Here is a 12,629-nt window from a genome sequence, read left to right as displayed (position 1 = left end):
ATTCTCTAATCTTTTTCGGAGTTATTTTCCCTTTCTAGGCTCAGTGCCACTTTCCAGGAAATTTTAAACGAACATTTAAACTTATAAATCTAGTTTAGCAGAATAGATTTTGAAATCTATTTTGATTGATGTAAAATGACAGCTACAGAGCCTACCTTAAAACAGTCATTTAATCATTCTGTCCTAGGAAAACGACCAGGCATCCTGGACAGCGCTTATCACTGTAAGCATCAGTATTATATCAACATCAGTATAACAAAGAAAAGATGACAAAAAACAATTGTCAGCATTTTTGACTCAACTGTTAGGTCGCCAGCTGCATGCTGAATTGTACACCTTCTACTCATACTCACTGAAGAAGAAGGGGATACTCAGTAGATACAGATCCACATGCTCAAAACTTCTTGTCATGTGTGGAAGGCATGACCGCGTGCCACAGGAGCCTGCCTGCAAAAGCAAGGTCCCATCTTACGTGTAAAACCACCCGACAGGATCAAGACCTCTGACAGTCACTTCTGCGCTCTAACCTAAAGAGGTACGATTTCCCCCTTAAGCACAACAAAGGTGAAACTATATAGCAAAACAGTGTGGAATATATGTGCTAGACTGCTTCTAGTACACAACCTAGCCTGAAAATCCATCTCCTAAATCACTTTATGATTGTTACTTAAATAAATGGAGCCAAAAGTGCACATTAATGTTTTCAGACTTGTGAATATAAAAGACAAAATGGCCTATGCACATAAAATCAGATGTGATTTAAGAAAAAATATTTAAACTTGATTGCCTTTATTTGGTATATCAAACAACAAAATAAAGATTCTAAGGGCTTATGTGCAAAAAGCCATTTGAAAATGGGCTTTTCTCTGAATTTTTATTTCCATTTATTTGATAAGGTCTTGTTAGACTTAGTGCTACATTTAAGGAAGAGAAAAGAATGAGGTGCTCTTCTGTGTCACTTATTCACTGCTTGGGATACACAGTGCAGAGAGAAACAATCAGAGCTGTGCTGCCCACAGAAATTGGTAAAAAGAAACATCTCTGTAATAAGTGTTCAAATCAGATTATTCTTGTTCTCAGGCATACCTCATATTTTAATCTCTTTATATTGTCTTATCTGTTTGCATTTGGATTTTCATCTCTTTAAATTGTTCCCTCCCAGCTACCAGGTACCCAAATTCCTGGCCCCCAATTTTCATTAATTTTTTCCATTTGTAAAGCTCAGCTTTCCAGTTTGGCATGAGATCCCTTGGTTTTGTAAGGCCTATTTAGAGTCTGAGCTTGCAAGGCCTCTGCAAAATAAGCGCTCATTGGCTTGATTAGGAGCTGTGCGGAGGTATTTTAGGAACTCAGCAGTACAGCTTTTATTTTCACCTTGCAAATACAGAATGGAAGCACGTACCCTCATTCTCCTTGATGGAACAAAATGCAAGGAGGCTAATGGGAAGGCAATAGGCCTATGGATCTGGAGGTGATCTTTCTTTTGGCCTAGTGTAAAGGAGCAGAGTTTTGCTGAACCATAAGCACATTTAAAGGCTCTCCCCCCCACCCAGGAGAGAGGCTTGCTGAAGTATACACTGTGATTCTAAGGTCTTCTTTTTCTATATCACTGAGCCAGTCTGAAAATTGCTGTGCAGTATATACGGTAAGTAGATTAGAGAAGTTCTTTTAGCACTTTGAAGAAGAAATAAGATCATGGACTTCCTTCTGTACTTGCACAAAAATGGATGACATGCAGAGTAGTATCTGTTTGACTGACATAAAATAGCTGAAATCACGTGGCTAAGAGTTGCTGGTTTTGCTCTGCCCTTTGGGTTAGTGTGTAGAGAGCACTCACTGTTTAAGTTTTGATCTCTCCATCCATAAAATGTGAAAGACAACATTATCTGGCTCACAGGGATGCTGGGAGATTACATAATGTTTGCACAGCTATTTTAAAATATGAAGTACTGTGAATTATGCAGTATAAATTGCTGAGAGTGAAGACTTATCCTCTCTAAAGAAAATGAGAATGAAAATTTCTAAAGAAAATTATTTTGGAGAGCGTCTTTAACTACCTTAATCTACACTATTTATCTATTTGCTAATTAAAATTATTTTAGTCTGTTAGAAATGATCAGAACAATTTACATGAAAAAGACACCTGACTGTAGTTGTCACTGAAGCATACTCAATCCAACGAGAAAATCATTAAAAAGTTAGCACTGTACTTTCAAAAGGTCCCCCCTTCTTCCACCCCATGTCTTTATAAGCTACTTAGTCAATAATTTAATTCTTTCTGTGTCTGTGTTTCAAGTTGGTTAAATCTGGGCTGCTAAGTGGTGCTTTTCTTCCAAGGGATTCATTTACTGAGGAATTCTCTTCACTATGATTTAGTCTTTCATCTTGCATGGATGCTGCTTTACTCATCACTAATTCACACCGCACATCACAGGCTACATCAACATCTGCATCTTCTGGATGGAAAGTTTTCATTTCTTCCCCTTTAAGAATATCTGTCATTCTGCAGTCCCACTCATCAGCTCCTAACAACCTTCCCAGCTGTACAAAAATGCATTCTGAATAAACATTGGAAGGAAGGAAGCATAAATATTTGACAGCATTCACAGTCGAGGCAGGTTATTAAGCACTCTGCATTTCAGAAGAATACTCAAGACTGTCTTCCAATGAAGTATTACAAGTGAGACTCCAAGTGCTTTTTAATCTAAGTAAGCTTTTACTTTGGAAGAGGCTATTAGTGCCTGGATGTGAGAAGAGAAGATTGTGGACAGGCATAACATTTTGCAATTTCATTTTCATTTTGGCTGGTTTTGTGATGATCATATTCTGCATACCTAAATCTTTGTTACTTGGAGTTTTGAGCATGCCTGAAACGGACACTGTAACAGAAGTTAAAATGAGAAATGAATGACTTCCTCCCGGTGGAGTTAGTTAATGCTTATCCCATAGGTCCAAACTGTAAGTGATTTGGTCATCTGAAAGGCAGCCTGGTTCTCTCATTCTCCATATGGGAGATGTTTAATGCTATGGTGTAATAATATAAAAACTACAGAGGGAAGCATTAAGAGGGAGAGTAAGTCGCTTTTATTCTCTCTCAACGCCTTCAGTAGAACTTGAAAAATTTCTCCAATAACGTCTGTGTGACTGCCCATTTAGGTATCAATGGGGTAGAACTGAAGTGTAATATGGAAACATTACTGGAAGGCCAGTCTAAGGAACTTTCAAAAATCTTATTTTTAGCCATGAGACCCAGCAGCTTCTTGGCAGAATTAATAATTTATTTTAATTTGAATTCTAAAGCTTCTAGTTTGTCTTAGCAGGCTGACTTCAAACTAACTTCAATAACCTAATCTAAATTAGGTCCAAGTATATTCCTTCATTAAAAAAATAGCACAAATATATGTAATTCTTCCTATATTTATAGCAACACCAGCCATCTGTTACAAACCTGCTTTGTATACACATATATCATAAACTGATCATTGCAATCACTGTTCTACTCCTAATCTGTGGCCTATTTAATTTCTGGAAATCTTATGGTCTGGGCTGCTGGAAGCCAGAAAACCCTTGCTCCAGCCCTCCTACACCTGTGCAGAGCTCTACTGCGTCTGCACAATTAGTCCAGCTGGGGCTTCTGGCACACGTGCCCGTGCTGGCAGAGCCAGGTCTTCAGATTATAAAAGATGTAGATTAGCAAGATTTTTCCAGTGATGTCAGTAGAACACTTCTGGTGTTGGAGTTTGGCAGGATAACATTCCGTATTAAAACATGGATTTTTGACTAGACATTGGCCTAAACTTAATCTTTTTTCCAAACAGTCCCAATCACTGCAAAAATACTGAAAAAATGACTTACACAGTGGATTTGTTTGACAGTGATCAAACACGACCAAATAAATTTTCCTATCCGAATTTCTATTGCTTGCTCCTTTTCTGTTTAGCTTGATGTGAGATTTGCCATACAGTAGGGGACGCAACTTCCGAGAATGCAGAATCTGCAGATGGTACCTACAGAGCATCCCATACAGCTCATTCACAAGAACATGCTGGAGACATAACCAGCAAATCCATTCTGCACAATTTTTTTTCCAAGTAAGACTTAATCTTGGCATAATCTTTTGACCACAAGTTATACTGAAGCATACAAACCCAAAGTACATAGCCATACTAAACTGACAGTAAAATATAGCACAAGAGATAGTACAGTCAACTTGATTCTACATTTATGAACCTTAGTAGAGTAGGAATTATCTTGTATATGCAAAAAATGTCACACGCTAGCCAAAAAGCAGACACATTCAGCACTGAGCACTCAGTGTTTAAGCATTTAATTCCTCTCATCTAATATAGCAGCTCTAACTACAGGGCAATGAAAGATCAGGCATCAGAATAATCAATCATGTCAGTTCAGACCATAACGATAAGCTCCTGACAGAAAAGGACGAAAATCAGATAACTCATACTTCTGAATTTCTTTGAGGTATAACTGTACAGGCTTAAATGCAGAAATATATAGTAAAGCTTCAGCTTTAAGGTTTTTTTTTTTATAATGGACATCAATATCGCTGCTTAAACTCAATTATTTGAGAGCGCAATTTAGAATATAAAATGTCTTTTAGCATTAGCATTTATGTGCGAATGCTTGAGGTTTTTTTAATATATCGCACTGTAGTACAAAACTGACCTCTGAGGGGAAAAAAAGCAGCAGGAAAAAAATATACTTACTGCCTTTAAGAAAAACACTTAGAACAGTATGAGCATAACTAATGTATGATTTGTAGTACATCAGTATTAAATTGATGAATCTGGCTTATAGCAAGCCAAACTTGGGACTGCACAATCCTACAAAATCCTACAGCCTGTAATGGCCTTACAAGCAGCATGCACAAAATTTGCCCAGAAACATTAGTACCAAAAAGAATATAGTAAAATGTGGAAGTTGTTTCAAACTTTCTAGAAAAATTTTAATTGCCTGTGGATGAAATGTATTTAAATAAATGGGTTTTATTTGTTAGCTAGTCTCACATGCCCTGAATGTACGTACATTTGAAAATCTTGTTTAACCTGATTTTTATAAGTATCTTGTTCTATTTCAACGTAATCTTTTAAATGTGTTACAACAACAAGAGCTCATATGTCACATAAATTCAGCATCTTCCATTTGATGAGCTAACTAGTGCAGCAGCATAAATTGCATTTTTCTGCTTTGAGACTAAGTACATTATTTTTGTCTAATCCTCTATTTTACACCAAATCCCTTCCTGAGGAGTCTTAAAAATTCGGAGCAAAGAACAACATAATTTTATAATTCAAAACGGGGACATGTAAGTGGGCTATACCATTACCTGCAACTACCAGACAGAGACACGCAGCTTGCAGACATATCTAATGTGCATAATAAAACAGACTTGATGTGTCTCCAGCCCTAGTGGCGTATATTATGGGCAAGACGAAATGGCTGAAGAATACTTACATATCTTGCATCCAAAAATCAAAAATATGCAAGAGGTGAAATCCTGGTCCAGTTAAATGCAAGGGATGTTTTGTGGCTGACTTCAGCAGGGTAAGAAAATGCATGTATCCTGTAGCCTTAGGACATGCCAGAAGGCAATGCCTTTCTTACTGTGCCCCTGCAAGCACATGGTTGGCAGCTGTAGAAATGTAGCACATGCTACACTGCGACCTCAGTGATGCTCTCAGAGCTTGCGTGCAAAGTCTAACACCATACCCAGAGTGTTACTGCGGGATTGGACTGTAACGCACACAGGTTCAACTTCCAGTATGTCAGAAACAAGTCAATTTGGGCTTTAATGTAGGCTACGCTTACCTATTCTGGTTGCTAAGTCAGTGACTCTAAGATCCATACAAGTGTCTTCACCGCAGCTGCCACTCGGTCAGTTCGGATAAGCTAGGGCAGGTCACCTCCTGAATGCCACGCCACTGAAGCCCGACAGTCATAACCACATTCCCTGGCAACAAGTGGTAAAAAAAGAAAAAAACCCACATCTTCTGATACTAACAAGTGACAAAGCTCATAATCAGTTAAAATCAGGCGAAGCAATATGGGGAAAAAACCTCTTTAGAGAATAAACACGGAAATTATATCATACAACGCACGTGTACTCCTGACCCTGGAGCTGTGGCTTCTTGGTTAGCGCTGGTGTCGTGGTGCCCACGTGCTCTGTGCGGTTGCCGGTGCCAATGACAAGCGGAGCTGGACAGCTAGGTGGGGTGTGGCAATGCGCCGGCAGCTCTGGCTGCTCTTGGGGAGATTTCTTTCTTCTAAAGCTCACCTGCATTTTCCTTTTTTCATAAGGGCATCCTGAAGGAGTCTTTTTAAATGCTTTCAGCTTTTCTGCTTTCAGCAGAACTGCTTTTAGGAAACATCATTTAACTTACAGCAAAATCAGCATTAATAACGTCATAAAATCGTTCACTAATTTCATAGTTGTTCCTTCAGAGAAAAAATAGAGCTAATTCTAGGTCAAAAAAAAAACAACCTTGCACAAAACCACAACTCTTAAGATGAACTGCAGAATAAACACAGGAAAGACTGAACGGGAATAGTTAAGTGATGTCTAGGTATTGGTTTCATAGGCAATTGTTCCACCGAGAATCCATGGTGCTCATAAACATAACTGTGAATGCAGGATTTGTTACGTGTGTTTTATATAAGACATATCAAAAATGCTATCATTATGCATGGATGGATAGAAGGTATAAATTAAATATTTCAAAAAAGGATCAGAGAGCTCTCTTCCACAGCTACACCAGAAACTGAAGTCAGCTGGAAAATGAGTTCCGCTGTCCTTGGAATTTCTAAACTATTAGGTGAGGCGGGCATTTTAAGGCAAATAGACACTAAGATAGCGGCCTGTTTATATTTGAGAAACTCCATCTTGCCAAGATAAAAATGATGTTAATTATCTATATCCAAATGTGGTTTTTTAGTTTAGAACCATGGTTCTTTCTCCAAACGAAAGCCAAATGTAGATAATGCCTCAAGATTGGTTTGGTTGCGTTATGCTCCTCAAACACAAAGAGGAAAACTCTAATTTCAGTCTGAATGGATTTTATTTAAGATTAAAGACTACAGTGTCTTCACGTGACAGGACACAATGTCTCTTTTACTGTACATTTCTCCATCTTGAATTAATTTGCACGCTTTCCATAGCCAACAAACAAGGAAACTCCCAACAAAAACTATAGTATATGAAGCATAGGACTTTAACATTCTTCCTATGTTTTAATAACTAAGGAAGCTGTAACAATACTATAAAATAAATCCAATCTAAAATAGCACACCCCTAGATGGAACAGAAGGGACAAAAATATCTGTGAAGCTTGCCAAGGCTTACCATGCATGAAGCCATTTTTATTTTTTTTTATATAGCATAATGTATTCAAGTTCAAATTTTCTCTCAAAGAGCTTTTAGATGTCATAGCTAATACAGAAAGATGTTCTAGAATCTGTGGTCTTCTAAACTGCACCCCATCATTTGGGGGAAAGACGGAAAGAACGTAATTCAACTCATACTTACATAATTTTACCACTATGATCTAAACACTTTGTGAAGTGCTTCAGCTTTCTATAAATCAGCCCAGAAAAATGTAAGAAGTACCCTCCACAGGGTGCATGATCATCTTCACCATGCTCGCCACAAGGAACTATTCCATGGAAAGTTAGGGCTTGCTTTATTTTACACAAAATCTCTCTTACAAATTATCCAGTTTAAATAGGATTTAAAAGCTGTTCTGCCTTGATATCTGAAATGAAAAATCAGACGCCAGCTCCTGGCCAACATAATCATCCTTTTCTTTTTTTAAAGTATTGCAACAGGGCACAGAAAGTTGTTCTAAGGACTGCCAACTAAAAGTAGAGTAATTGCCTGATGGTGGTGATATTTGCAGGACCTTTACAGAGTTCAGAATTAGCTTCTCTACTGATGAGGACTGCTAGAGGTAAGAAGGATGATTGAGGCGTGTGCTTGGCCAATTTGTTGATGTACTAGCACTGGTGGATGTACTTTGAAACAGCCTCTAAAAGTTCATGGAAGCATCCCTCCAGAAGGCACGTAAAGAGACTCATACTTGATGAACATCCTAATTTATTTCCATTGATACCGAACAAACTTGTCCTTTCTGGTCTCTCAAATTTAGCAACATCTTCCTCTTCTTTTGGATTCAGAATGCATTGATATTTTCTACACCATGATATCTCATATAGGTTTGGATGAAATATGAAGCGGGACTCTAAGATTCAGATGTTCAGTGGCTCACATTGGAAACAAACATTGCGATGACTCCCTGGTTAAACTTCTGTTTTGGCACCTATCTGTTTTAATTCATTTAATATGTGCCACGTCAACTTGATTTTTCAAACTTTTGCACCATTCTAAGCTGAAAGCTTTATAAAATAGATTAACACTATTATTAATACAGTCTTGCAAATAAACTGATCTGATAAAAACTTATTTCTCTGAACCTCTGTTAAGCAATGTTATTTACAATACCATTGTTTCATCTTGTATTGAAGTAGTCATATAGGCCATTCCACTATTTGTCCCGTGTCTGAAGTCAGGTTGACAAGACCTATAATTACTTGACATCCCATTTAACTTTTTAAACAATAGGACAACATAAGATTTTTTTTTCCAGGCCTCTGGAACTTTCACAGTTTTTCAAGACTTATTAAAAATAAATGTTAACAGTCCAAAATGCTCATGAGACACATATCGTAAAACACTCAGGGGAAATTCCTGTACCTGTTGATTTAGGTGATGCTGTTTAAAAATGCTCCTGAATAACCACAAGAATGGAAAATATTTCATCAATCTATCCCATGAATACATCATCTACCTCTTTCCTAGTTAAAGAATAAAAATATTTACTGAACACATCTGCTCCCCCCTGGAGTAAGGACTTCACCTTTTCATCTAGTAATTGTATATAATTGCTTTGTTCCTTTAATCTTAATATATTACTATTCTCTAATGACCATAGACTTTTGTCTAGTTCTTTTGCTTCCCTTATAAACTTTCTAGTAGTTCTACTTTTTTTCATTTGCTGAGTTATCCCTCTTCTGGATTTAAATACTTCCCTCCTACCCCATATGTTTCTTTTTAAATCAGTATAAGGTTTTCTTTCCTAACTTTGAGGTTTTAGGTTTAGGGATAGAAAAGTAAAATCTTGCCAACTACTTCCCAAGTATGATCAATATTTATATTTTTCCCTTATGACTTAACTCATAATCAATTACAGATTTATGAGCATTAGGTAGGATTTTATTATACTCATATATATCTCAAGTAATCATTTCATAATCAGAACAACCACCAATATTTAGTTCCAAGATCAGTTCCTTCATAAGCATTAAGATGAGGATTACTATGGATTTCCCATGGAAGATGTAATGCTTATCAAGTCAGGAAATTGGTATTTATAATTTATAATTTTTGAAAGACATTCCAACATTCTCTGGCGCAGAGGTTCGAGTGTCTAAAGGTCCATGATGGTCCGATCATAAACATTTCACACTATGCTCACAAGCAGGTTTTTCTGGGCATGCTCTTTGTTTATGCTGGTGTTTGCCGCAGATCCCCAAATCGTACGCATGCCGCCAGCAAAAGCACTTTGAACAGCTAATCCATGCACACTCAGGAATGTATTTTCCAGCTAGTGAGGAATTTGGACCCCGTTGTCAAACAGTGAGTGAGTTCTAATCATATGGATTTTATTACTAGCAAACAAAGTTGAACATATGCTTACAAATGACGGTTTCCAAATTGTGTTATCACCCAAACTCGTAACAAAGAATCGCTTCTCATATATCATGATGCCTTAAGCAGTTTTGTTCCTAATACTTTGATTTTTTACCAATACTTATTTTCTCTGCCTCCCCACATATATTTTAATGTAGTTAGCTTAATTGGCATCTGATTAGCATAGAATGACAGTCCTTTAGAACAGGCATTCTCGAAACGCAGGTCAGATAGCACTGATGATATATGAATCACTTCAAAATGATCTTCCTATACTGGGGCGAGGAGGAGCCAGGACTGCTGTTGCTGCTACCCTGCACGAAAGTGACTTCTTGTTGCAGGGCTGAGCCTGGGAGAGGACAACATCCAGCTCTGAGGACAAAGGGGGTGTTTCTAGTCTTATATAAAAGCAGGAAAGAAAATATCCTATGTATCTTGCAGACCCCAACCACTGTCCCGTTGCTGGCCGACAACATTGAACTGTGAGTGGAAATAAATCCTCTCACCCCCTCTAGGCAGACTCCCTCCAAAAAGTCTTCTGTTGTACATAACTCACCTCCTTTTGTCAACCCCACAGAACAGGTAAGTTACTTACTGAAAGTCTGTTAGGAAAACTATTAGAATGGGGATTAAAACTATTTCACTGGCAGTTACAGCTGCCTAAAACCTTTACAAATTAGGCCATTAACTTTGCTGGGTTTCAGTCAACCCATCCATGTAAAAACATTTTCCTACCTTTGTGAAATTTGTTAGGATCTGTGAATCAAAAGTGATGAGTAAGCATAAATTATCATTACTTGGATTTACCTGTTTCAACTAGGGTATCAAATTATTGCAGGCTTCAGATAAAGTAGATCATTCTTTTCCATCCAGACCATAGTCTAAGAATACCAGATTTTTTTTTTTTTTTTTTTGAGACAACCATTCTTGCTTTTAGAGTAAGGAAAATTTGATAAGGACACTCCTTTCCAAAGGCTCGTCCCAATGGAAACTCTCAACATTTTGAACATTTCTCATTTGTAACTAAAACTGGAATGAAGCGGATGATTTCTAATGACAGTCCACGTTGTGTTACTCTTTCAGTGATACTTGCTGCTGAACTACATCCATTTTATTACTACAATCTACGTACTTTCCAGGGACTCATATGACATCTAGGTCTGCTGCAAGACATACAGCAATTCCAGATCCTATCAAATATGTAAATCTTCATTTTCACTGTGGAAACTCAGGTTCACATTTGAATATTTCACAGAAATATGCACTTTCAACCATGGCTGCAGGCTAGTGTTCCCTTGTGTAAGTCATCCATTTTTAGAACTAAATGTACAATTATGCAGCTCAAGTCACGCAGAAGATCCATGGAATTTGTGCATATTGCTCATGCAAGGGCTTTTTTTCTTTTTTTTGTTAAAGCATTTATTTATACATAAATAGATCTGAAATGCAGATAAATAGCTGTGTTCAAATAATCAAGGACTGTAAAAGAGGCCATGTCAAAGGACATTTTCCTTGGGTGAATGAAAGTCAGTATGCTACATAAAACTAAATTACAGAAGGCTTTTATTAATCAGGAAATTGCAGTATTTCTTCAGTTACCAAGGCACTTGGCAAACATTTCTCACATTAGGCAATTAAAAAGGCAATTGCACTGTTGTCTGGCAACTTTGGAAGCACTTAACTTCAAAATTACAAATTAAAACAAAGACTAGAAATAAAACAATTATCTTTTGTTGCTTTTGACTTCTGGACTTGCAATCAGAAATCAGGGATGCATTGCATCAAGGCTGCCTGGGGGTCACTGAGGAAAGTGATTTCAATTAACAATTGCATGCGAGGAGCTTCTACACCCAAATGAAAAAGGACGCCAGAGCATTTATTTATGAAATTGGGTGATTTATACTGTTTAATAAGTATTAGAGTCTCAACAAGTCCTCTTTAATGATATTTGAAGGAATAAAGCTGTGCTGTAGCCTGTGTCTAGCAGAGAGGACCCTGACAATGCCCAAACCAAGTAAAATTTTCAAATGCAATGTGGGCTATTCTGAATATCAGTAAGAGGAGGAATCCTCTATTAATAACACCTTGGTTAATTACTGATGCCAAGAATATGCTAAATATAAATAGACAAATGAGTGCAGGAAAATAACTCTCTTTTTTGTACAGCCTCTAACCTGACCAGGTTTTGAAGTTCTGGAAAGTCCTGCTTCTCAACAAGTACCTTTGAAGGTCCTTGGCTTTGACAGCTTTGCTTACAGAGCCCCTCATCCAGTAACACGTTCATTCCCTTTTGATGACACCCCAGAGTTTCTGAAATGTGTTGGAATTCCTGTAAATAATGACAATGTAGTTTCGGATGACTTGGAAAATTGTTTAGGATAATTACCCTCAAGAAGCTAGACATTTAACTGAATCTCTTGAACAGGCTTTCTTTGTTGATTTTATTTGGAAACCCTACTGTTAGGCTCAAACTCCGTTATTTGGATGGTTTAATTTTAAAAACTACTGACCGCAGTGGGAGTACCTGTTGAAAGTGGGGACAGTGATTAGAATGCATAAAGTGTTTTTGAAAATCTTGCACTTGAGCCTAAAATTTATGTCACATCTCTCCTGAGAATTAGCTTTCTCACGGCATTTCTACTAGTGCCTTCTCTTTCCTTCTGGCCTGAAAAAATGAGAACAGCCACCACTTTTTGTGACTAGCAGTTTTATCTTTGTATTAATTGGCAAGTGAAAAAAAAAGATAAAAGAAAAAAATCCTTAAAATGTTGTTTTCGTCCTTCCTCTTAGCTTGCTCCTACTAGTAAGACCATTCTAGATCAAGTTTTGGGCCAAGAGTCCTGTTTTATCCTACCCCAGGTTATCTTTT

The sequence above is a fragment of the Pygoscelis adeliae genome, unplaced genomic scaffold, assembly GCF_000699105.1.
Source record: "Pygoscelis adeliae isolate BGI_AS28 unplaced genomic scaffold, ASM69910v1 Scaffold256, whole genome shotgun sequence".
Lineage (NCBI taxonomy): Eukaryota > Metazoa > Chordata > Aves > Sphenisciformes > Spheniscidae > Pygoscelis > Pygoscelis adeliae.
The sequence above is the reverse complement of the archived record's forward strand: the minus strand, read 5'-3'. Positions refer to the sequence as shown.